This window comes from Balaenoptera borealis (assembly GCF_965194805.1).
Source record: "Balaenoptera borealis genome assembly, chromosome: 19".
Classification (NCBI taxonomy): Eukaryota; Metazoa; Chordata; class Mammalia; order Artiodactyla; family Balaenopteridae; genus Balaenoptera; species Balaenoptera borealis.
Window position 1 is genome coordinate 5,167,242 of NC_138878.1, and position 26,767 is coordinate 5,194,008.

At 46.6% G+C, this 26,767-nt stretch overlaps 1 protein-coding gene and 1 long non-coding RNA gene across 6 annotated transcripts in view; one reads left to right on the forward strand and one right to left on the reverse strand.

Annotated features, from left to right (window-relative positions):
- The window catches only part of CDH13 (cadherin 13), a 647,236-nt gene that overhangs the window by 42,554 nt on the left and 577,915 nt on the right, over positions 1–26,767 (reverse strand). The gene's annotated exons all lie outside the window — the stretch shown is intronic.
- On the forward strand, positions 381–26,581 carry LOC309616390. Of its 5 annotated transcripts, none has more exons than XR_014237449.1 (4): positions 381–8,084; positions 8,842–13,189; positions 13,287–13,407; positions 16,386–26,581. It is a non-coding gene; the product is annotated as an uncharacterized lncRNA (long non-coding RNA). The 5 variants fall into 5 exon arrangements; XR_014237450.1 differs by having other exon boundaries at positions 8,842–8,917; positions 9,931–13,407; XR_014237451.1 differs by having other exon boundaries at positions 8,842–8,917; positions 13,052–13,407.

A 26,767-nucleotide genomic window follows, 5' to 3' on the forward strand; every position in this document is an offset into this window, starting at 1 on the left:
AAAAATGCATATGTCTTATTAAATTGGAATTTCCAGGCAATTTATCTGTAATGTGAACTTTGCTTGTTACAGGGGAAGAAAAATCAAATTAAAAACAAGACTCATTTCACTCGGTATGTAGCTTCACAGGAGCTGCTCGCGTGCTTGCCAAGGCTCGACCTCTTCCAGGTGTCAGCATTGAAAGACACAGGGCAGGCTGATTAGTAGATCAGGGCAGTGGGGAGGCGGGGAGCGGGGCACCTAACCACAGTCCGGGCCTGCTTCCCTCGTGGGAAGCGGGCTTGCTGTCCGCAGGGCCCTGGCAGAGCAGGGAAGGAAGCTCCCAGGCCAGAGGGCTGGGCTTGGTATTGACCTGGAGGGGCCCAGCTCCCATGGGGGGGGACCCATCAGAAATATCCCGGGTGACGGCATGGGTTGTAGGGAGGGTTGGTATGTTTAGACCAACACACGAGCCTAAGCGCAGCTCATTCTCAAAGCGGAGTCAGTAAGGATGGGAAAGATTATGAGAGCCTGGAAAATGAAAACAAGGAAAGGGGAAATACAGAGTGATTTTCTATTCCTACTGAAGGAAGCAAACAACCCTGTAAAACCACAGGGAAGAAAGGAAACAGGAGGTGTATACTCAGCTCCTCACTTAATTCCAGCCCAATGGGCCCCCTATGTTAGATGAAATATCTGCTTGGGTGATTCAAATCAACCACTTTATTTAAAAACAGAACTAGAAAGAATTCCCAGCAGAAGGAAATACAATGTTTTGAAATAGCTCATGTAGCTATGGCTCGGAGTACAAAGGAAAGGGCATATTTCAAATCTCCTGACAAAACATACACAAGAGACTGAGGGACCAGTGGATTCCAGAATCCTAGCTCAGTTACACAGCACAGGCCACCACAGCGTTTGTAGAAATCTGGGGGACAGCGTTCTCTCCTGCTCCTGGGGAACCAGAGCCAAAAAAAGCAGTCTTGCTAACAGGAAGGACTTCTCAGGGACGGAGAGATGCCACAACCAGCAGACGTGGACAGGAAGAGCTTCCCAGATCCCTACCATGACAGCAAGCAACGCACAACCACACCTAATAAGGAGCTCACGTTCCACCCTTCAGTGGACACAGGTAGGTTTGGTGTGAGTCCATTATCTCTGCTCTGTCATAGGAAGTAGGAGGTGAGATCACTAGGGATTATCTTTTGCTTGGACCACTCCAGTGCACCTGATTCTTACTTCTATTCTACTTGCTACAGTCAGTTCTTCAAAGAGCAGCCAACTGAAAATTGACCATTTTCAGTGTATATCTCACATGATGTAAGTTCCTGCTCAGAATCCTCCAGTAACTTCCCTCTGGGCACACAATAAAATCCAAACTCCCGACCATGTCGCCAAGGCTTTGCCTAACTCTCCACCCGCCTTTCATCTATCTCATTTGACTGTGTCTCTGGTACCTCGAAGAGTGCCTGGCACACACTGAGTAGCTACTCAGTTGTTGGATGAATGAATGAATGAACAAGCCTTCTTCCACATGCTTTGACTGACCCAGATCCTGGGCGACCCAGAATTCTAAAGGAATTTTGTCCCGAGGTGCCCCATGGACAGACCTCTCGAAGAGGCTACTAGACCATCTCTCTCTTGTTACAGCCAAACTCCCACCTACATGCTGCTTCAGATGTGCCTTCATTGGGCTCTGACCTCACCCATGCTGTCAACAAGGGGATTACTTAGATTAGCCTGTGTGTCGGGGGTCCCGAAGACCCCCCCACCAGGTTCAGTAATTCACTAGGAGGACTTACAGCCCTCAGGACATGGTCACACTCCTGGCTAAGATTGATCACAGGGAAAGGATGCAGAACAATATCAGCAAGGGGAACAGGCACATGGCGTAAAATCCAGAGAAATCAGGTAGAGTCCTCTCCCAGGGGAGTCACACAGGATGAGCTTACTTCCCCAGCAATGTGTTGTCTACCAGGGAAGCCCATTAGGGACTCAGGGCCCAGGTTTGTGCTGGGGGCTGGCCTTGCAGGCACCCTCTTCCTGGCAGGGAGCAAAATGGCTGACTTTCAGAAGGAAAGCAGGTGTCCCGCACAAAGCATATTTTTTGGCACAAAGCCTGAATTCAGGCACAGGGAGCCCTCCTCCCAGGTAGGGTGCCGGGAACCCTCCAGAAATCCAACCTTCCAGGCATCAGCCAAGGGCCAACCTTGCCAGCAGGCCTTTCTGGGGACAGCAGTTTCAGGCTCTTCTCTGCATGTTCCATGATCACAACAAGGGGACTGATGGGTCAAAAGAAATTCTACTTCTTTTTAGAAATCATTTAATTTCTGGTTCTCCTAAAACCATGTTAATTCTCCTAAAACATATCCAAACCCTTGAGGAAGCCAGAAATCATGAGGGAACACGTTCTCTAGGTGAGGTGATGGCTGGCTTCCACCCTCTCACGTATACCCAATGACACGCAGATGAGGCCTTTTGTGTTTATTGCAGAAAACTCAGGCAACATAGATAAGCAAAAAGAAGAAAATTAAAAGCACCCTCATCTACCTCCAGAAATAAGCATTACTAAAATTTGGTCTAGAGGCTTCCAGACTATGTATAGATACACACATGAACACATGCACGCATGTGACCATGCAGTTCACTCCCTCACTGTGAATAACTATTTGCTGGGCGTCTCGTGTGCCAGGTGCCGAGTGTGGTGCTGGGTGGGCAGCAGTGGATTTCCTGTTTTGTTGGAACTTACACTCTGGCAGGCAGAGAGGGTGTTAATTAGTAATTTACATTAGTTATTTAATTACACTGGTGATGACTGCGGCCAAGGCAGTTTCCCTCACACAACACATCATGTTTTTCTAGTTTTCAGTATTTGCTTTCTGTTGTATCTAGAACTGGAGACACACATTCATTGATCACCGAGGAGGTGCCACACGATGTGTGTACGTTATTACGTATCATCGCCCCATCAGCCTGGAAGGTAGATACTATTACCCCATTCTACAGATGAGGAAACAAAGGCTCAGACTGGGCCAGTAGCTTTGAAGTGGCAGAGCTGTGGTTCCAGTACAGATTCTCTGTCTCCTGAACGTAGTCTGTATTTTTGTTTGCCTTGAGAGTAGACTGTGAGGGTTGGTAATTTTTCTATGCCATTAGCTCTCCAGATCTGGCTTGTATCAGGGTTACCAGGTTGCTGAGTATGATGGGGCCTTTCTGCTTTTACCAAGTTCCCCAGGTGGTTCTGGTTTACCAAAGCTTGAGATCTACCACTCAACCCACAATGATTAAACTCGGAAAGGAAACCCTAGGACTGTGTCCTGTGGGTGGGTTTTATTTAGGGGGTTAACTCAGGAACATGGCATTGGAATCTACACAAGAGTAACATTTTCTAAAAAAAAAAAAAAAAAAAATACCCAAACTATTAAGCTAATATAATACTCTTGTAAAATCCTATTTCTGTTTATAAAATTTCATACACCCTTGAGAAAGGTTTAATATAATACAGCACATGTGTGTGAATTTAATATCTTCATCACTAGAAAGTCTCAAATAATATTGTCTTAAACTGTTCTTTTATTGGAAGGTTCATATTGACAACTTCTAAGTCAAATTAGAGACTTAACCACTGGGACAAACTACTCAGTTATGATGCAGATATCAATGGTAACTGAGGTCTGAGAATCATTTGTTCTAAAAAATAGTCATTCTTAGTCACCACCTGCTCTCACTAGTGGGAGAGAAAGGGGCGGGGCCCCAGCCAGCGGGATACTGACCTTGCTTAAGATTATTGTGAATCTTCTGTGCCTGCAGAAGACACTGCCGACCCCCAACCTGCTCCTCAGTGCGTGAGCCCTGTGTGCACGGAGCCTTCCCTGCCAAGCAGAGGGGAACTGACATTTCCCGGGCACCAGCTACTTGCCAGGATCATGCTTGTCATCTCCAAATACCGGCTCACCACCTGTGCCAGGCAAGGCAGGTCTGCTGCTCACCTCTCCCAGCAAAGGTCACACCTGCTCTCTTGTTTGAGGCCACTAATCCTTTGTTATAATTTGCTGCCAGTGTCCTTACAAAGGGGCTGATAGGAAGGACCTTTTGTGCCTGTGACATGGCTTTGGGACCGGGCTCTTTCTAGTTAGAGCTTCATCCCCATTCTGCAAACTTATTTCCGAAGATGATTTATGAAGTCTCCCACCCTGCCTTCGAAACCTACGTGAATGCAGCAGTTATTAAAAAAGGAAGCAAAGTCCCCACAGCCCTGATTATAAATGTCTTGTAAGGTGCCCTCAATATTGACTCAGGCCAAAATGATCACAAAGAAATACGGAGAAATCTAGCAAGACAGATTCAACGTGTTAAGTCACAAATTTAACAATGTCAGAAAATTTTGGAAACTGGGACCCTGATACAGTAACTACATATGTGGCTCTTTTCAGTAACAGGCTGAGACTTCAGATTTCTGAAATCCAAGAACACATTTGTCAACTCTAGACAAGAACGTGAGTTGATATCTTCAGTGTTGGTGAAAATATTAAACAGATGCTTTAAAAATGCAACTACAAATTGTTTTTCATGATTAATGATCATTATCATGATCATTAATTTTGCTATTAATGATCAGGCCTGGCTCCTCTCCTGTGCACTGTCGTCAGGGTTACATTTCCCACACCTGTATATCCGGGCTGGGTGGCTTTTCCCAAGCGCTAGAAACTGCACTTGGAAGGGAACAGGATGACTTGGAATTTGGTACAGTTTGGTAAAATGTAAGCTTTCCTTCGTGTGAGGATATTCACCCGTTTGTTCACTTATTCGCTCATTCCATGAAGAGTCATCTGGCTTTCACTGTGTTCCTGGGTCCAAGAATGCAAACAAGAACAAGCCAGCAAGGATGGCTCATCATCTGAATATTCCACTGACCCTGTCATGAATGAACTTCTGGCCACGTCTGTAATGGTCTCTAACATCCCTCCCCGCTTAACCCTGGTCGGCAGACTTATGAGTCAGCCTCTCAGAGACCAGAACCATCCAAATACATGCCAACCAGCACAGAGCACGATGTTCATCTCACAGAAGACGAGGGGTTCCAGGAAGAGGCTCAAAGCAATGCTGGCCTAAGTAAACCCCAGACAATGAGGAAGCAGCAGAGAGAAACCAGTCACCAGACAGAAGAAGAGAAAGGAGAATGAGTTTATCAGGGCCTCAAAAAAGAATGTTTTGCAGTATGTATTTGCAAATTCACGTGCTGGGTAAAGAGGCTAAAAATTTGAGTGAAAGATACTTGCACGGCTGCTGGCAAATGTATAAGGACAGAAAAAGCATACATTTTTTAGCAGACAGGTGCTTAATAAAAATTTAAAAGATTGTAGTAGGGTTAATTGATGAGGGCAAAGTAACTCAAAAACTTAACATGAGGTCCTTTAAAAAATTATCATAGAGCTCTTACGTGGGCTGATAATTTTATTATGATGTGACTTAAATACTTACATATGGACATAATTCTTGTGCAACTGTAAAACCAAAACAAATTTACAGAAACACGGAGCCAATGAAATTTAAATTAACATCATAAAAACAAGTGGTTTGCCCAGGATTAGGTGACGCCCTCTGGCAAGGGGATGAAACGCTGGCATGGCTTGGAAGGACACCTCTTCGTAAACGTGCCAGGCAAGCCGAGCGTGAAGTGTAGCGTGTGCTGTCATGCATGTTGTTGGAAAAACTGTGTCAAAGCAAAACAATCCTTGGTTCATCCATGTTCACTCCGAGAACAGCTTATGGCTGGGGTTAAACTAAGAAACAAACTGATTTTCATCATTTATTGTTCCAAAATAAGATCTCAGTCAAATCTTTTTTTGGTTTTGAGTTGGATTTTGGTCCCCACTTTAAATCAGTTCGTCTTCGGTAGTCCTTTTCTCTCCCCGTCTTCCCTAGATAAGGGCTGCTGGTGGTCCCTGCTCTTGAAGGATCACAAATTGGAGGACTTGAGCTGGATGAAGGCCGTGGAGGCAGGACTTTGGGGGTGCTGAGCCCCACACTGAGACGTGCCCTAGGAAATTACTCCAGGCCCACACGCCTCCACCTAGGACCACTGAGGCCAAAAAACATCCTCAGGAAGAAAACAACTCATGCTAAGCCTAACTCTAGAGAAGCGGCCATCTCTTCCTAGAAAATCTCAACGTTTATAAATAGTGAAAACTAAAGGCACCGCTCTCGACGCCAGCCTCCACTTTGCCCTCAAACAAGCCCCTTCAGTTTTTTGTGCGTTTCTAATACGATGACAGGATTCTGCTGTCTTATCAGGCTTCTTAAAAGGAGACTTTCACTTTCCTATCCCACCAGACCATGTTTAGGCTGTGCGATGGGGTCCAGTTCTCAGTGGCCACTCATGGGCCCATCCTTAACGTCCCCAGGGCACAGGGAAGGTCCACATTCCTCAGGTCTAATTATGTAAGCGTTGCAGTCAAGGTTCGCCCATAGCCCAGCCCTCACCACCACCCAGGGCTGTGCAGCCCCGCCCCCAGGGATCACCGTCATGCCCCCAAGGAAGCAAAGGGGGCCCTGCTGGCCCTGGGCCAGCCTCTGTCCTGCAAGCCCATCTGCTGGGGTAGAGTCAGGCCAGGGTGGAAGGTGGGCCTGGGCCTAGGACCCTTGGATGGTGATTGGAGGCAGGGTTTCCAGTGTATAAGGGTCTTCCAGAAGGCCACTCAAGTGAGGAGGGGGACGGAGCTCCCTAGACACTCACTTTGGGAGATTTGGGGTGACCAACTTGAGACAAAGCAGCCTCTCTTTCTCTGATTTCCAGGACAGAGGCTGGATTTCTTCCTCACCCTGCAGGCATGTAGCTCAGCATCCTGTGGCTTGTGAGGCCATCCCTCGTCCATGAGTGCCCAACTTTACTAACACTTATTAGAAGGCTGAAAAGCAAAATAAAATAAACTAGTTTCAGCATTTCAGAGTTTGGGACAGATAAAGCCCCCTGCAGCGTGTGGCCCAGGTTGGGGGCCTCTCTGCCCAGGGCTGTACAGCTTGCAGGTCAAGTTCAGCTTCTGTCCACTAAAGGCGATGGCGTGGTGGTGTCTGGGCCAGGTGCTGTTTCCCATGGTGGGTTGTCTTGAAGAAACGTGGGAGAGCAAACCGGGATGTCAGAAGACCAGCACAGGAAAGTTAGTCAAACCCCCTGCATTCGTTCTCAGTTTATTTTTATTGGGTGATTAACTGACAGGCCATGGCCGTTGCTCAGCCCCTGAGCCTTTGAGCTCAGCTCAGACCAAGCTGGGCAGAGGTATCGGCACTTTCGAGAAGTCGATGAGTGAGGCTGCTGCAGGGACCACAGTGGGACAGATGGATGGCTGAGCCCGGCTTTACGCCTTGAAGGTCGGTGAGCACAGCCTGGCCAGCTGCCACGGAGGAGGTTCTCATGGGCGTGTGCTTGGCTTGGCGGACAGGCCTCCTCCCTCCACTGGAGTCCAGGTGGTGAGCGACTGCAGACACTGCTTCTTACGGAGGCTGGGCTGTGGGGAGAGCCACATGGTTCTTGGCAGGAGCCGAGAGGGTCTGGGCTGCATACGGAGAGACCTCGCCTGGAGCGCATTTCCACTGACCTTGGCATGGCCCATGGTCTAGCTGAGTTATCCCCCAAGCAGGTGATTCCGCTGGCTCCCCTGTGGGAAGGAGCTGGCAGGCATCTCCCACCACAGAGCCCTGGGCACTGATGTCCTACATTCACTCCATGCGTATTTTTGGAAGACATGTTAGAAGCCCAGAGCTCTGCGAGGGACTGGGGAGACTGCAGTGAACAAGGCAGGAAGCTCCCCGCCCCCTGATGCGGACCTTCGCCGAGGGCATTCATCGCCAGACACTGCACTTCGCACACGAGGTGGTGAGTGCACACGATGGGGAGCGGCTGTCTCCCTCTCTTCCCAAGCCCAGTGACTTGTCACACGTCTGGTCCGTCGCAGGTCTTAGTCAAGGATGGGTGAGCGCATGAGCAAAATGCCAGTGCATGAAAAGCAAACGGGAGGACAAGCTACGGAATTCTGAGGAGTCAATGTCCCAGCATTTGCAGGGCGTGTGAGGACGGCCGTGTGCCTGGTCCACGCGGTATGCGGTGGGTAAGTGGCCCCGGTGCGCTCAGGTGTGCAGAGCCACAGAGCTTTTGACAAGGGCGACAACGCATCCTGGGCCTCTGAGCCTCCCGCTGCCCGAGAACGCCAGCTGTTTCCTCATTCTTGCCTCCCCACCATCCACCCATCGTGCTCCCCAGACCTGAGGCCCCCAGCCCTCCACCCTCCCAGCCTTCGTTTTAGCTGCTGGTTTCTGCCGGGAATTCTGTCCCCAGCTCTCTGCTTGGCTGGCTCGTTATCATTCTTCAGACCTCAGTTGAAATGTCACCTCCTTCCTACCCCGCCCATCTACGGGGCCTCTCCCATCGACTCCCCATCCCATCAGGCTGCTTGCTTTCCCACTGGCACGTGCTGCACCCTGCAGTCAGCCTGCTAATGTGGTTATGTATTGATTTACTTGTTCACTGCCCGTCTCCCCACTGGAATGTAAGGTCTACAAGAGGACAAAGGCTTGTTCACAGCTGTCCTCAGGGCCTAGTTAGGGCCCAGCTCGTGGTGCAAGTTTAGCAAGTGTTTGCTGAATAAATAAATAAGCCAGTAAGGTTGCATGGAGGCAGAATATAAGAAGAGTAGTCAGCCCGTCCAAAACATTTACTTTGAGCCTTGTTGTTTTATATCAAAAGTAGTATTTACAATGGACATTTCTCAACGGTCCACTGCAGCATTTAAAATCTCCCAGGACCCTCTGGGATGGTCCACACGAGAGACTTTTACTCATTTTACATGTTTCCTGTCTGAACTCTAGAGAAAGAAAACTTACGCTTTCTGGATGAATCAACCTCTTCTAAACTGACTTCCCAGAAGACTCAAAAAGAACCCAGGTAATTCTTTGCACTTGTCTTGATTGCTTGGTTGTTTAAAAAGAACATCGCATATGCTTTTTGTGTCTTGAACTTTTCATCTAATTGTGATTAAAAGAACGTCTCAGTTTAGCCAAGAAGGAAGAGTTGTCTCCAACATCGCCAGTTCCTAAAACAACACTCCTAGAAGGAAATAAGTGAAAATCCCTTAAAACTCTATATATTCCTTGATCTAGAAATTCCTTTGCTAATAATTTAGCCTAAAGAAATAGTAAGGGAGCAACTTCTAAAATTTGGGAATGCTGGGTTAATAAAATCAAAGCTTCCCCTCCTTTGCAGGGCTTCTCAGAGCCTTGAAAATGTAGATTCACACTGTGAATATCCGAGAAAGGGCCTCAGAACACAGCATTACTCAAACTTATTTGGCAGAGTTATTTAGCTACAAGAATGTTTCTTCCGTCACTGTTCATTATAGAAAAATTAAAGAAACACCAGGTAACTGTCTATCAAAAGTGATTAGTTACCCAGATAATGAAACACCATGCAGATATTAAAAGACATGACAGGACTTCCCTGGTGGCGCAGTAATTAAGAATCTGCCTGCCAATGCGGGGGACATGGGTTCGAGCCCTGGTCTGGGAAGATCCCACATGCCGCAGAGTAACTAAGCCCGTGCACCACAACTACTGAGCCTGCGCTCTAGAGCCCGTGAGCCACAACTACTGAGCCCGCGTGCCACAACTACTGAAGCCTGCGCGCCTAGAGCCCGTGCTTCACAACGAGAAGCCACCGCAATGAGAAGCAGCCCTAGCAAACTGATACAATACTATATAAATATTAGGTTGAATCATAAAGCTGTCATTTTATTGGTCAAAACCCATCAAATATCAGCAGTTTCATACGGCCCAATCTAATCATAAGTGTATATACAATAAAAATGACATGTCATAATTGTACGTTTTCTGCTACTGGACAAGAGTTCTTTGAGGTCCAGGAGACATGTCTTATTTATCTTTGCTTTCTCTTCTCCCCAGGCATCCACTGGCATTTGGTAAACATTGGTGACTGATGAGTAAATTACCAAGATGAGCATTTTGAATTCCCATTCCAATAGAAGCCTTAATACGGCTCATATCAAGGCTAGTTCTCTCATTAAAAAGAATTACCGTGCACTTATCGGCAGGAGCTACTGAACTGTTTGCCAAGACCTTTTCTTCTCACTTCATAGGAACACAAATTAAATGTGTCTTTACCACACACACACACACACACACACACTCACACACAGCCCAGTGTCATCCAACCCTTCTTGAGTCACACCACTCACACACACAGGCTTGTGGCATCAGAGGGCAAGAGCGGGCATCTTCTCCCCAGGCTCCTGGGTGGGCACAAAGGACTTGAAGGCCAAGGTCAAGGATGGGCTGGGAGGCAGAGAGTGAGTGGTATGTGGTTCCAGCACCCCCCCAGTGTCCTGATCCCTCTCTTCACGCACCATTTCCACTCCTGCCTGTCCAGACCACAGCCCAGGGCATCTGAGTGTATGATGCTGGGCTCTTACTCCTGGGAGGAGCTTGGGTTCTGGGTATAGTCACATTTCTAAAAGCTTCTGCTATGCAAGAGAAAAAGAAAAGCGCCTTCCCTTCAAATGTATAAGTCAAAATTGACACAAAATAAACTAAACCCTTGAATCGCAAAAAAATGGCCAAATTAGCAGATGCAGGAAAAGGCTGCCATCTCCTGTAACCATGTGGTTTACTCTCTGGCTCTCCCAGTGTGGACCTTTGAGCCAAGCTGTCGGCTGGTCCCTTCAAGAGATCTGTCATTCCCAAACCTGGCCAGTCCTTGGGCCTCATGTCCCTAACACATGGTCTCTTGGAAAGCTATTCCAAGCCTTCTTCAACCTTTGAACGTAATTTTGTCTTTCAGGGCCTCTACTGTCAATTTACTAACATTCTTGGCTTTTAAATCTCCTACATTGACATTTTATTGTGCAAAACTGAATATATTTCCTTCTCAAGATGGCAAGGTTGGAAGTTGCTTCCTTGAGCACCACTAAGATGGTGGTCCATGGGGGAGATGGGTAGGTTTGCGATATAGCAAGTAGAAGAAAATGGTAGCATCTAGGCGATGGGTGAATGAGTGCTCGCTATAAAATTCTTTCAACATTTTGTGCGTTTGAAACTTTCATAAAGTTGAGGGAAAAAAAGGATGAATGTCTTTTTTGGGGACAGTAAGCACGTTCTGTTCCCACATTCATGTCTTTCTACAAAGAGACCATGAACCTTAAGGAGGTCACGCACTGTATGACTGCATTCATCTGAAATCTCCAGGCTAGGCAAATCCATAGAGACCGAAAATAGATTAGTAGTAGATTAGTAGAAAGATTAGTGGTTGTCTGTGGCAGAGGAGAGGCAGAATGGAAGTGATGGCTAAAGAGAATAGATTTTTTCTGGGGTAATGAAAATGTTCTAAAATTGATAGTTGTGATGGTTGTGCAACTCTGTGAATATACTAGAAACCATTGAAATGTACATTTTAAATGGGTAGATTGTGGGGTTCTCAATAAAGCTGTTATTTATTTATTTATTTTTGGCTGCGTTGGGTCTTCGTTGCTGTGCGTGGGCTTTCTCTAGTTGAGGCGAGCGGGGGCTACTCTTCACTGCGGTGCACGGGCTTCTCATTGCGGTGGCTTCTCTTGTTGTGGGGCAAGGTCTCTAGGCACGTGGGCTTCAGTAGTTGTGACACGTGGGCTCAGCAGTTGTGGCTCGTGGGCTCTAGAGCGCAGGCTCAGTAGTTGTGGCACACCGGCTTAGTTGCTCCGCGGCATGTGGGATCTTCCCAGACCAGGGATCGAACCCGTGTCCCCTGCATTGGCAGGCAGATTCTTAACCACTGCATCACCAGGGAAGCCCCAAAGCTGTTAGATATAAGAAAAATACCTTCAAGGAAGTGAGCTCTCCATGGTTTCCAAGGTGATTAAAGCACAGCAGCAAAACAAGACAAAAACCAAACACCCTTCGCATGATGCTCTTCAGAATATTCTACTAATGAACTGCAGAAAGCCAAAAAATGACAGGGGTAGTTTGATTTTCTTTCATTTTTGCCTGCTTGACATATGCTGGGTCAAACGAAGAACTCTCTGAGTCTCATCTACGGGATCTTTCTTCTTACTTGTAATGACTGCAGCAGAATGGGCCATGGTCACTAGTTGCCTGGTGAATGAATGAATGACAAATGAATGAGGGAGCAAGCACCCTGCTCTCCCCTTGGCCGTTCCTATCAATTCACGTCACTGTCTTTGAATGGATGTTTCACTTATTCTTAATCATGAAGGTTACAGCTGTTTCTTCATGGCATCAAGGATTCTTGTTTCTCCCAAACCCAAGCAGGAGTCCTCGTCTTGTCACCAATTTGGGCTGGTGACATTACTGCCACTCTTGAGCCTTGGTTTCCCATCTATAGAACAAAGGGCAGGTTCATCAATGGTCTGTAAGGTTCTTTCTAATGCTAGTAAATTATGACAGTCCTTACCCAAACAACAGTTATTCATGGCTGAGTAAAAAGTTATAAAATTATTCCTGGTGGGTAGATTCAAACTGAAGTCCTGGGAGTTTCTTCTACATGATGAGTGACATTTTACAATATAGTGTAAATGCAGAGAGTGGAAAGTCAGTCATTAAAGGTGAGAAAAATAAACAGCTGGCAAAGAATGCCGGTATAAATTACTCACTCTGACTTCAGGGGGATAATTTTTTTAAAGTAAGATCATGAAAAGTAGATTTATGTCCCCAGATCCAATGCAAATGCAGGATTTGTACAATAACCATTTATCAGGTCCTAAAGAGCTGATTTATGGCCCAGCGGCCCTACTTTGTATTCTGATGGGCTCAGAAAGTTAACTGACAACACAGAAAAAAATATCCTCCGACTCACTGCAGATGATGGGTTATAAATGAGCACAACTTGATTTTCTGCTCTGGAAAAGTAGTGTTTTGAAACTCTCATTAGAAATTAGTCGTTAAAGCTGTGCCCAAACTTGACTGTTTGGCCCATTGCTTTATTGCTGGTTTAGTCATTTAATTTCCTGACAGCGTTGGGCAGGGAAACTACTGCCTTTGCTTTGGAACATTCTAGGTCGACTTCTTTGTCTAGATTTAACACCAAGTCAGCCAGACTGTGCCCAGGACACATTACACTGCTGGCCTCTGCAGAGGTTTCACGCCCACGTACGACAAGCTGGGTGGCACAGAACTGGTATCCAGCGCGTGGGATGATGGGAAAGCCATCCAGGTACCCTCAGCCCCCACCTGCTCTGCGGGAGACACTGCGCTGGCCTGGAGCAAGTGGGCACAGAGGGATGACCGGGCTTCTGACACTCCTCCCCCAGTATCCGCGGAGAGGCTGAAGTAGTGTTTACCGGACTGCGTGCCCTATGGTTCTGGCCCCAGAATCACCTGTGGAATTAAAGACACAGATTCCCAGGTCCTGACACTGAACTTCTTGAGCTGGTAGGTCCGAGGGAGGGCTTAAGCCTCTGTGATTTTAACACCTCCATCGGTTTTTGATGCTGGTCCAGGGCTGGGCATTTGGGATTCGCTGGGGCCTGGGGCTCTGCCATTCCTTTAAGCAGCTGGAAGGTTGAGGTATAGAGTCCAGTGCATTTGATCTAAGGGGGATCAACAAGCAGGTCAGGAACCTTCCCTCCGGCTGGGGGATGGCCACAAAGCTTCCTTTTCACCCTCCATGTCCAGTTAATCACCAAATCATTTTGATTCTACTTTCTTCATGCTTCTCAGATCGGTTGCACATCTTTGAATTCTCTTCCTTGCTGTTCTGGTCCTGGCTGCCATCATCTCTTAAGCGGCCTCGCGGCCTCTTCCCTCTTCCCCTAACATGTGTCTTGTGCCTGAATGAGCTTTTTCTAAAATTCAGATCATAACATCCTTCTGAGTTCAGTCCTTCAGGTGTCCCGACTGCCTACAGATCTGGGCTTAAACCCCACAGCGGGCCATACAAGACCCTTTCCTGTCGTGCTCACTCGTTGAGTGAGCAGCTCTAGCCTCTGTGCCTTTGCCTACGTTTCCTGGGCCTGCACACCCTTTCCCTGGCCTGCCTTCAAGTCTCAGCTTGGCTGTCTCTTCCTTCCTTGACTCTTACAGGGAGACACAGATATGCCTTCCTCTCTGCCCTTGTCATACTGTCCTGTTTTTCCCTTGAAGGTCATTTTCATCACAGCTTTTATATTTATGATTATAAAGTGGTTGTTTATACAGCTACCTTTTCTTCTAGACTAGGTGAGCCTGGATAGTACAGGCCATGCATGTTTTGATGTCTATATATCCTCAGGATCTGTGAATCCTGGGGTTGGATGATCCTGGAACTGGTAGGAAGGCTGGGGAGACACACAGGGGTTCACCCAAAGGCCATACCAGGGGAGCTACTCCTAGCCAGGTCTCCTCTTGGGGTTTCCCTGGTTTCAACACAGCTCTTGTTCAACCAGCAGCCTGTATCTCTGTTGACCTCTCTCCATCAATAATATTATTCCTTTGGGGAGGCCGATACTCAGGTTGGTGGGGAATGGTGAGGTAAGTGTAGAGGTCTCCAGGAGAGCTTCCCAGGACCCCTTCAGGAGGACTTAGGAGATGGGCTCCAATATAATTTCAGGAGGCCTGAACTGGAAAGAAATCTCCCATGGCCAATTTGAGCTTGTTCAAGTTCATCCTCCCATGTATTCATACATCTATCCGTGTATCCATCCATATATACATTCACACCCCCATCCATCCATGTATCCATCCATATATACATTCACACCCCCATCCATCCATGTATCCATCCATATATACATTCACACCCCCATCCATCCATGTATCCATCCATATATACATTCACACCCCCATCCATCCATGTATCCATCCATATATACATTCACACCCCCATCCATCCATGTATCCATCCATATATACATTCACACCCCCATCCATCCATGTATCCATCCATATATACATTCACACCCCCATCCATCCATGTATCCATCCATATATACATTCACACCCCCATCCATCCATGTATCCATCCATATATACATTCACACCCCCATCCATCCATGTATCCATCCATTTATCCACTCACATATCCATCTCTGCATCCGGGCATCCAAGCATCCATCCATGTATCTGTCCATTCATGTATCCATCCAGCCATCCATCCATCCATTATTTCAGTATTCATCGGATGGCTACTGTGTGTTAGGAACTCTTATGTATTACTACATCTATGACAGAACTATTATGCTCTAGAAAGAGCAAGATTATTAACAGTATGTAAACAGACAATATAATAATTTCAGAGAGTGACACATGCTCTGGAAGCCATCACATTGGGCAATGGCACAGGGAGCGACTAGTAACAGGTGGGCAGAGTTAGGGAGGGCTTATTTAGAAAGCAGTGACCAAGGAACGCCTCTCAGAGGAGATGACAGATGAGACTTAAATGAAAAGGAGATAGTCAAGTAGAGATACAGTGGGGAGAACATTCCAGGCAGAGGAAACCATGGTGAGCTTATGAATCAGGGAGGAGCCTCCAACTGGGAAGCAGTTTGGGGATAGTGGCTAGAACAGAGGCCAGCAGATAGACCCGAGTTCAAATCCCCACTCAGTCATTAACACCTGTGGGTCACCGGGAGTGGTACCAACCTTTCTGAGCTTTTTCTCTCCCGTATGTAAAATGGAGACACTAAAACCTTACTCATAAGGTGGTTGTGAAGATTACATCACATGTGGATCATGGTCCTTGGCATGGGGTAGCTTCTCAAACTCACATATTTCAAAATCCTTTTGCCAAGTGAAAGTCACCATACTTATTGCAACAGAATCCTGAGACATGGGAAAAGATTGATCACCTAGGTTCTGGTAACCAGTTTCAGACTGACACTTCTATCTGACTTTGGTTTCCTTCCATATTTTAAAAATACTCTATGTACTCCCTTTATTATGCATGTCACCCAGCTCTAGTTACTGTGAAACTAGAAGGTCACAGCTTGGCTCCAGGCTCAAAAATATGGCACCTGTCAGGCGCATGATTTAAGAACTTGGTCTTCCTCAGTGGAACCACAGCGTAGTAAAATCCAGTCAACGATTCAATCCATTGCTGCTGAGTAAAAGCTGGGAGAAATCTTAAGCTGCTATATTAACACTAAACCTTTTATTAGTAAATGTTTTTAGTAAGATGACATTGAACCCCCTACTTCCCTCCTCCAGTCTCCAAACAGCTCAGCTTTGGAAGGAGGGCCAGAGACTCCAGACAGAAAGCAGTGACTGTGCTGGACGAAAAAAACCCCCAAACCCCCAAAGAAAACCAAGATAAAAACAAAGCACCTTACAAGGGTGTGGGCCAACAGGACACACAAACCCAATCTGCTCAGGCCTGCTATTTTAGTCTTCCCTCTTTTGATTACATTCACATCTGGCTCTTATTTTCCTTTTAGATTGCCAGAGGTGCACTGATCAAGGTTCAACATCTGGTTTTCTGGAGGAAAAATAAAGCCCAGATTAGTAGCATTTGCCCATTTCTGTGGTGTAAATACTTCCACCGTGACTGACTTCGAGTCTCTCATGATGCCATGGAGTGCGGAATTGGACAGAGGTGGTAACAACTGGCTCTTGCGAGCTGCTCTGAACTGGCTCTGGGCCAAGACTCCACGTCATCGCCCTAACGTCATGACCACCTCCTCTGGTTGGGTACACCGTCAGGCATGCACACATGACAGCGCATATAATCGTAACCATCACTGTTTGAGGCAGGGATCGTTAGTACCGGTTCAAGGATAAGGGGCCTGAGCTCAGAGGGACTGTGCGGCCCGCACAGGCTCACACCATGAGAAGGTGGCACTCTGCCCCCGCCCCCATTTCAAGCCCTCCTGTTTCTTCCCTGGATTAGTACCTTGCTTCCCAACAGGCTTCATGACTGCAGTGTCCCTGGGGTCCTCCCTCAGTGCTCTTTTGTGTATATAACCATCTACCCCAGTTCAGAACTGAGTCCAGTTTACTTAGCTTGCCCTAGAATGCAGCCTATACTTCCTCATACAATCCCTTTACTCTGGCAAAATTGATTTCCCCACTGTCCCCAGATGTGCCTAAAATCACTGACCACCCTCTCCCATCAGCTTTTCCCTACCCTGCTTATCCAGGATGGTCCCATGAAAATCCTGGCCCCTCCTACCAGCCCTGCTGGACCACCTTAGTCCCTGGGGCTCTCTTCCTGAATGTCTACAGCGTTTATGCCTGGACTACTCGCTTGGGCCTCAGCACCAGTGGCTTTTTTTTTTTTTTTTTAATAAATTTATTTATTCAATTTATTTATTTTTGGCTGTGTTTGGGTCTTCACTGCTGCATGTGGGCTTTCTCTAGTTGCGGTGAGCGGGGGCTACTCGTTGTTGCGGTGCGCGGGCTTCTCATTGCGGTGGCTTCTCTTGTTGCGGAGCATGGGCTCTAGGCACGCGGGCTTCAGTAGTTGTGTCTCGTGGGCTCTAGAGCGCAGGCTCAGTGTTGTGACGCACGGGCTTAGTTGCTCCACGGCATGTGGGATCTTCCCAGACCAGGGCTCGAATCTGTGTCCCCTGCATTGGCAGGTGGATTCTTAACCACCGCGCCACCAGGGATGAATGCATCAGTGGCTTTTGTAAAAACTCTGCTGTTTGATTTCTTACTGCTTCCAGGAGACCACAAGCTACTGGAAGGTAGAGACAGTGTGGTCTGCATAATTATAGAAGAGCCACAGACTCTTGCTCAGACAGGTGTTTAAGAACAGTGCCCAGAGCAGAATGTACGTGACTTGTCCACTGTAGAGCAATTGTAAGGAAGGATTCCGCTACACTGGGGTCTCAGACCCCACAGTAGCCTTACGAGAACAAACTCAATCTATTAAAATATATTTTAAAACAGCAAATCTCATTCTCTCCTCCCTTTAAACTATATTTACTTGTTACAAAGAGCAAGAGAAGGCAACGTCTCCATGGCTGAGTGTGCAAAAGACACGAGTTCTTCTGTGCTCTGGGTATGGGATACAAGATATATCACAACTCAATTCTCCGACCCATAGAGTTTTGGAGGATAGATGGGGCTGTCAACCCTAAATGAAGCTGGTCTGGATGGCTGCAGGCTGTGACCTTCAGGTGACTTTGGTCGAGCCTTCAAGGAGCGTGGTCACCCAACCCTAGCAGCGGTTGGCTGTGCCTGCATTTCTGGCTGCATCTAACAACCACTCCAGCCAGAAAAAGAGTGTGGGATTCTGATGCTATGGAAACATGGCACTACTGATGATGCTGGAGGTGCAGACGTGGAAACTCCCAGGCTTGGGGAGGCTCAAGCCTCACTGCCGAGACCACCCACCCCTAGGAACACCCTGCTGGAGCCCTACCCGTTCTGGACACAGTTATGGGCCACTCCACGGAGGCTGTGTCAGGGAAAACATTCTGCAAGGATCCTGCTCCATAGGAGAGGCCCCGTGGGACTTACCTTCCAGAACGGACCACCCCTGGGTTTGGTTTGCATGGGGTCCACATCTGGCTCTTGTGAGCCGAGTCAGGGTGCAGAAGTTAGTGAGGGCAAGGCCTGACAAATTCTGGAATCAAAATCACTGTCATATGTGCCTGATCAATGGAATGCCGCATGACCATTTGCCTCTCACTACTAATTTGCCTTAAAAAGGGGCAGCGACCAGAAGAGATGGAGGAGTTAGTTTTAAGAGACACTGACAGTGCCCTGGCACAGTGCCCAGTACCCCTTTAGTGCACATCAGGCTGGTGCCACCTGCCAGCACCTCCATTTCTCTGTCTGAGATCTTGCTCTGGCAGCCAGAGCCCTTTGCCCACCTGTGCAATGGGCTGGAGTGGTGGGGAATCAGCCCCACTCAGAGCGCCCCTTCCCCACAACCGATGGGAATTGACATATAAATACCCCAGCTCCATCGCTTCGGGTAAACTAAGCCTCCACGGTCTCCTGGGGTTCCCCGAGCAGGACTGGCCCCCTTTGCCCACAGCGGTAGCTGGCTGGACAATGCAAAGTGCACTGGTGCATTCCCTTCCCTGTCTCACTTTCCACTCCCTTGCTGGTATTTTATGAGATCACCTCCCAAATAGACAATTTGCACCCAATCCCTGTCTCAGTGTCTGCTTCTGGGACAACCAAAACTGAGACAGTTGTGTCAACAGAATTCCTATTGGGCAGTGGTTAATTCTTCCGGAAGCCAGTGCCTAGACCAGCATGAAATGACTTCATCCAGGATAGTGGTGAGTTAATTACAATGAGCTCTCCTTAGTGTTTCAACAATAGGAGAGGAAACAGAGCAGAGGAAGTCCTGAATGGGTTTCCATGAAGGAAAATCCAGAGAAAGGTGTCTAGCACACCTGCAGGCTGAGGTTTTAACAAGCTGCCTCTCGGGATCACAGAGAGATAACAGGCTTTGCATGCAGGGGCCACGGTTAATTGACCTACTTTTTGCCAAACTAACTCTTTCAACCCTCACTGAAGCCCTGCAGGCAGGTATTTCATTACCACTGAGAGATAATCAGACACTGAGACACTGTGGGGTTAAAGGTCCTCATCAATCCCCACCAGACGTGAATGAGGTCACAGATGGGGAGACCCAGCCCTGGCTCACTCACGCACACAGTAGGTGCTCACTTAATAAGATTTCCTGTTTCTTCCTGCTGTTCTGATGTACCCCCTCAGAACAACAGCCTGGCCCATTTCTCAGGTGTTTGAGTCTGTTTCACGCCATAGAAGAAAGATAAAACTGGGACTCTTGTATCTGGTATTAGTGAAGTAGGCAATTCAGACCAATCCTCCTACTAAGCAAGCTATAAGATGTTGGAAAATATATATAAAAAGAGGAAATGGGAAAGAAGTCAGGATGGGTTAGAAGACTGTAGGATTGCAATCAGTACAGGCCTCTATTTTCTCACACCCTTAATGGCTATGACCTCATTTTGAGGGGAGTCTTAGAAAGTTTTGCAGGTAATTTCGTCAGTCTGAAAGTTGAGCCCTTTCCAAAGAGTTTTTGATTTTGGAAAGAAGGAGCAAGACTAGATTATACCTAATCAAGTAAACAATCATTACAGAGGCCAACAGGGGAGAAAGAAGTGGAGATGAGTGGTTCCAAGGGTTGGTGGGGGGTAGGAGGAATGAATGGGCAGAGCACAGAGGGATTGTAGGGAGTGAAACTATGCAGGATGATACTATCATGGTGGACATGTATCGTTGTAGACGGGTCCAAACCCACAGAATGTACCACACCAACAGTGAACCCTAATGGAGACTATGGGTTTTGCGTGAAGAGGTACGTTCGTCAGTTGTAACACACAGTCCGCTCTGGTGGGGTGCTGGTAATGGGGAGGCCATGCATGCGTGGGGTTAGGGGTGTATGGGAAACCTCTGTACCTCCCCCTTTGCTGTGAATCTAAAACTGTTCTAAAAAGTAGTCTATTTAAAACAGTGGGCAAGTCTAGATTTCCCCAGCTTTATGGAAATAAAATTAACTCAGCAAAATGGAAGACAGTATCGAGAATACAATATTAAAGGTAAATTGTATACACAGGTGAAAGATTTCTGACAGAACACTCATCAGACACGGAGGGAATATAAGCACAGACTGGGAAAGCGGGAGGGAATGGACATATTCCTCCCCACTCCCCACATGCCAGTTCTTCTCCCTTCATTTTGGTAAAAATACTCTGATTGCTACCACCCCATCCCCAGTAAAGTCTGTCATCAAAGTCAACCGTCCCCTGGCTATGGGTGGGCCCTGACCCAAACCAAGCCATCAGAATCACTCTCAAGTCTGACTCCAGGACTCGGCAGACAGCTGGGGCTGAGCCCACGCTCTGATGCTGCTGCCCCTGGTCTCCCCTGACTCTGGGTCCCACCTGCTGTGACACCTGCTTGTTGATTTCGTGAACACCTACACAGCCTTCTGATGCATTTTGTTTCTTTTGCATACACTTCACAGAGTTAATTTCTGTTGCTTGCATCCAACTTCAACAGATAAAAAGCCCACTTCAGACACAGGACACTATCTGGAAACGCATTTTACTAATACTGCTGCTGCTAAGAAGGACAGGTGCCGGGGCCTGGTAGTTAGGACCCCCAGGCTGCGGGGACGAAATCCCCCTCCCTCTCCACGGCCTGCAGGAATGCCTGAAAATGCTGAAACAATCCACTGCCCGCAGGAAATCCCGGCACTGCCTGCCGGGGCAAGGTCAGCAAAGATAAAGTGGATGGGTTCTTGGAACTGAAGAAGAGCTGTGAAGGAAGCATTATCTAATCCCGATCAAGGAAAAAAGACCGTTAATCTCTGATGAGAAAACAGACTTTGCATTAGCCGTAAGTAACACTGCACCAAGTGGAGGAATAGCCCAAGTGATTATTACACAGAATTTAATATTTATGCCAGCATGAACTGACAGCAATGAAGCTCCGTTTCATACCTTTTGTGGAATGAGGTGGGGGCATTTATGACAAAGGCATGCATGCACGAATGAAGAAATATGCTAAATGTAGCAATAAAACTCCCACTCTCGAACCTAGCTGCTGCTTTTTCCAGCCCTAGCCAGAAGGCCCTTGCTCAGCAAATAACAATTACCTGAGATTTCAAATGATGTACAGAAACAGATGGGCATACAGAACACACTCATGCTTCTCCTTTCTCTTAAAAACACGAGAGAAATGGGAAAAGGTAGTTGGCAAAAACTGTAATTAAGAATTAAAGACACAGGATTAATCTCCAAAATTTACAAGCAGCTCATGCAGCTCAATATCAAAAAAACAAACAACCCAATCCAAAAATGGGGAGAAGACCTAAATAGACATTTCTCCAAAGAAGATATATAGATTGCCAACAAACACATGAAAGAATGCTCAACATCATTAATCATTAGAGAAATGCAAATCAAAACTACAATGAGATATCATCTCACACCGGTCAGAATGGGCATCATCAAAAAATCTACAAACAATAAATGTTGGAGAGGGTGTGGAGAAAAGGGAACACTCTTGCACTGTTGGTGGGAATGTAAATTGATACAGCCACTATGGAGAACAGTATGGAGGTTCCCTAAAAAACTAAAAATAGAACTACCATACGACCCAGCAATCCCACTACTGGGCACATACCCTGAGAAAACCGTAATTCAAAAAGAGTCACGTACCACAGTGTTCACTGCAGCTCTATTTACAATAGCCAGGACATGGAAGCAACCTAAGTGTCCATCGACAGATGAATGGATAAAGAAGATGTGACACATATATACAATGGAATATTACTCATATACAATGGAATATTACTCAGCCATAAAAAGAAATGAAATTGAGTTATTTGTAGTGAGGTGGATGGACCTAGAGTCTGTCATACAGAGTGAAGTAAGTCAGAAAGAGAAAAACAAATACCGTATGCTAACACATATATATGGAATCTAAAAAAAAAAAAAAAAAAAGAAAATGGTCATGAAGAACCTAGGGGCAAGACAGGAATAAAGATGCAGACCTACTAGAGAATGGACTTGAGGACATGGCGGGGGGAAGGGTAAGATGGGACAAAGTGAGAGAGTGGCATGGACTTATATATACTACCAAATGTAAAACAGATAGCTAGTGGGAAGCAGCCGCATAGCACAGGGAGATCAGCTCGGTGCTTTGTGACCACCTAGAGGGGTGGGATAGGGAGGGTGGGAGGGAGGGAGACGCAAGAGGGAAGAGATATTGGGATATATGTATATGTATAGCTGATTCACTTTGTTATAAAGCAGAAACTAACACACCATTGTAAAGCAATTATACTCCAATAAAGATGTTAAAAAAAAAAAGAATTAAAGACACATTCTCATTGAAGATGAAAGTAGATGCATATCATCAGAACCCCTCCTTATGGGAGACTAAGGAGGCATTTCCCAGTTTTGTCTTCTCTAAAAAAGCTACTAAATGTAAACAAACCAAAAAAATCCACAGACTCCAGGATGTCAACACTCTGCCTGTTTAAGTCATGAATACTGAACAGTTCCTGAGTCTATTTTGTGACACTAATTTGCGTTACAGTCTCTATAAACAATGTTTTAAAACTGTATCTCCTACTGATGGTTGAGAGTCTTTATCAATAGGTAAGAAAGCTCAGCTGTAGTGACGCAAACAGCCTCACATGTTTAGTTATCGGATATTTGCAGAGCACCTTGGTTGTACGGAACTGGGAGATAGCTCCCCTGCCAGAGCCACCACGTACCCCATGAAAACACACCTGAGATCGCTGGGTAGCCGGCTCAGGCAGATGGTCAGTTTGGACCTATGCTTCACACTGTGTGCGTGTTTTAATGCCAGCTGCATATTACTTAGAGTGTAAAATTTACATCTATTAAGTATTTCCGTCAATGATAAAAGAAATCTTTTTAAGGACAAGGATATTAATGGCACTTGAGGCAAGTCATTAAAGCAACATGATCCTCTCGACATTTCCAGAAACCATAGTCAGGGCCCAAAGCGCCATCTACTATCATATGACTTGCGTGGACGTGATTGTCATGGCTTCTGCGTCCTCTGTTTCTTCTTCTTCTAGCCGACCGCCTGCCTTTACTTTGGGCAGCCAGCCCTCTGCCACCCTGACCCCAGGGTTTTGCTTCTGCACCAGCTCCCCTGAGTTGACCCAGGCCTGTGGTCAGTGATTCGTCTAGGCTAGACACCTGATCCGCCCTGGACCCAGGAATTCTGCTGGAACCCTGGGAAGGAACTTTCCTGGGGCTGTGCACCTGGAGCTACTGCTGGGGTTTTGCGATATGAGGTCAGGACTTATTTGAGAGTGAAGCTGATGGCGAGGAGGGGGAGTCAAGAGGGAAAGAAGACTCCTGAGAGCCCCGCCCTGATGGCGCATGCAGGCCTGACATCACCAGTGTGCACTGTTCTGATTGGCTGGTGCCACCACTAACTGTTCCTATTTGAATATTTCCCACCAACACTCAGATCTGGCTCTAGCTAAAATCCCACGTCCCAGTTATGCGAGCTAATCAGTTCATTTTTTTTTTTCTCTAATGCCAGTTTGACTTAGGTTTCATTTGTTACTGAGAATCTCGACTATAGATGAATTCACCATTTGTGAGGGTTAAAATTTAAGTAACAAGGCTTTATGCCTATAGATTTGAAAATTAAACTTTTTTTTTTTTTGGTGGGAGGGAAATTTGAGACAAAGATCTACTTGGATTGTGTTTCCCTTCTTTGAAATGCCCTCCCCCTCTCCCAATTCTTTATAAAAGAGTGTAGTGCTTGTTAGGAATCAGCCTGGCTTCATCAACAATAAGTTGGTCAGAAGAATCTCATTTCTCATGAAAATGAGGTACCCCCTACCTGAACTCAGGTGAGGCATTTCATACTGTCATGTGGGAAAGATGGATGCTGGGGCGATGACCAGCTCTTGGGTGAGCTCCCCCTGCTGGAGGGGCCGTTTCCAGTGGGTGTCGGATTATCACACTTTGCTCTGTTGACCTGTCAGTTAGAGAGCTAAGTGTATTGGATGGAGAGAGGGTGAGATGAACCCATGAAGAAAGAGGTGCAGGCACTTGCTCCTAAGCTGGGTCAATCTGTTGTGCAGTGATAGAGACAGAGGCTAAGACACACAGTTCCCTTGTTACTGGCTTGAACTATATAATCAGTCCATTAATTAAAAGCTCAAAGGGCTCAGATTGCTTTGGCCTGAGGCTTCTTTGGCCTGAATCATGCTAGTATTTGAAAGCAAAAGTCTCCCCGCCCCCTTAGCATTTCTTTACTAGTAGCTTAGAAATGCACTGTCATTTCAAAGTCACTTTGCAGAACGTTTTTACTATGTTAATAGAAATCCAAGTGATGTATGAACAAACGTGGTAGGGCTGAATCTTTAGAGAAGCAATGTTGTTTTATACACCTCTCTACACTTTTATTATGTGTGTGTTTAACATAATAAGTGGCAGATATGATGTGTGGTGAACTGAACAGAGAGCCTAGCCATCCAGGGCAAAACAATGTCTATAACATTGAAATCAAGAGGCAATGTGGTATTTTTCCAAGAAAAGGGAAATGTGTAGACGAATAACAGAGGTAAAATATAAAACATTGGCTCAGATTCTGTAGCAAGGTGTCTTTGCCTTGCTGGCTTGTGTAGATGCAGCAATGGGGCTTGCCTACACCTCGAGGGGTACACCTGACAACACACAGTAAAATGAAGAACACAGAGCTGCCTGAGGATTCCCATCCCAGGATACTTCTTTCTCTAACATACAATTCATTACGGTAAAGTACAGGGATTTTAATTTTGCCTGTATTTTTCTTAGCTATGTTTTTTCTTACCGTACCTGCTATGCATAGAATAGACCCTGTTTCCGAATCTGAATCATGCCTCTCCCAACTCAGGTGTGCACGGTCCTGGAGTTTGGTTTTTGTGAGGCTGTGAGAGCCACAAAAACTCCGAGGCCTGCTGTAATGCACAAATTCTCTCTTACCCACCAGAGTCCCCTTTAAAAGGCGCTGCCCTGAATTGTAACGGTGTCTGTTGTGGGCTGAATTACTTCCCTCTCAAAATCCTATGCTGAAGTCCTAATCCCCAGCATCTCAGAATGTGACTGTATTTGGAGTCAGGGTCCTTAAAGAGGTGATTAAGTTAAAATGAGGTCACTGGGGGGCGGGTGAGCCAATAGGATTCGTGTTCTTATAAAAAGAGGAGATTAGGACAGACAAACACAGAAGGAAGACCATGTGAAGACACAGGGAGAAGACGGCTGTCTACACACCAAGGAGAGAGGCCTCAGAAGGAACCAAACTTGTGGATGCCTTGATCTTAGACTTCTAGCCTCCAAAATTGTAGGAAAATCCATTTCTGATGCTTAAGCCACCCAGTCTATGGTACTTTACTGCAGCCCTAGCAAACTAACAACGTGCCTGTTAGGTACCTGAACATGTGCTAGCCGGTGTGCCCCTCCACCATTAGGCAAGTTCGCTAACTGAGAAAATTACATTAAGATAAACTCCCCTGAAATGAACCAACTCCTACTCTGTCATCTATTATGCCTACAATAGCCCTTTTGCATTTGTTCCCCAGTACTGTACGCTCACAGAAGGCGGTGCACGAAAGGCCTTCTCCTTCTTTGACCTGATTAATTATGCGACACATCAGCACTGAAGAGCAAGGCAGGCAGACTACAGTCAGCCTTTCATATCTGCAGGTTCCACATCTGGGATTCAACCAACTGCAGACAAAAAATGTTTGGGAAAAAAATTCCAGAAAGTTACAAAAAGCAAAACTTGAATTTGCAGTGTGCTGGCAACTATTTATATAACATTTACACTGTATTGACTACTATTTACATAGCATTTACATTGAATGAGGCATTACAAGGAATCTAAAGATGATTTAAAACAAAGGAGGATATGCATGGGTTCTGTGCAAATACTATGCCATTTTATATAAGCGACTTGAGCAAGCGTGGAGCTTGGTATCTGCAAGGGTCCTGGGACCAATCCCCTGTGGATATGGACGGATGACTGTATTGACTTTCCAGTGGGATATCTTGAACTCTCCCTGTGCCTGAATTCACAGAACTTCTATCAGGAGAAGCCCAAGGAAGGGCCACGTTGCTGGCTGCTCCCCACCCAGGCAGCGGCCGCTGCCTCAAGTGAGGTGGGGTGTGCCACGGCCCCTCTGCTTGTCCCCAGGGTCCAGGTCACTGGGTCTGTGTTCCAGCAGCCAGGAAGGGCACTCTTCTCTATTTTGAGCCCCAACACATTCCCTAGAATTCTGCCCTGTTCATCCCAGTTTGACCCATGGAGATGACTTCCTCCCTCCTCCAAACATCCCAAGATGGCG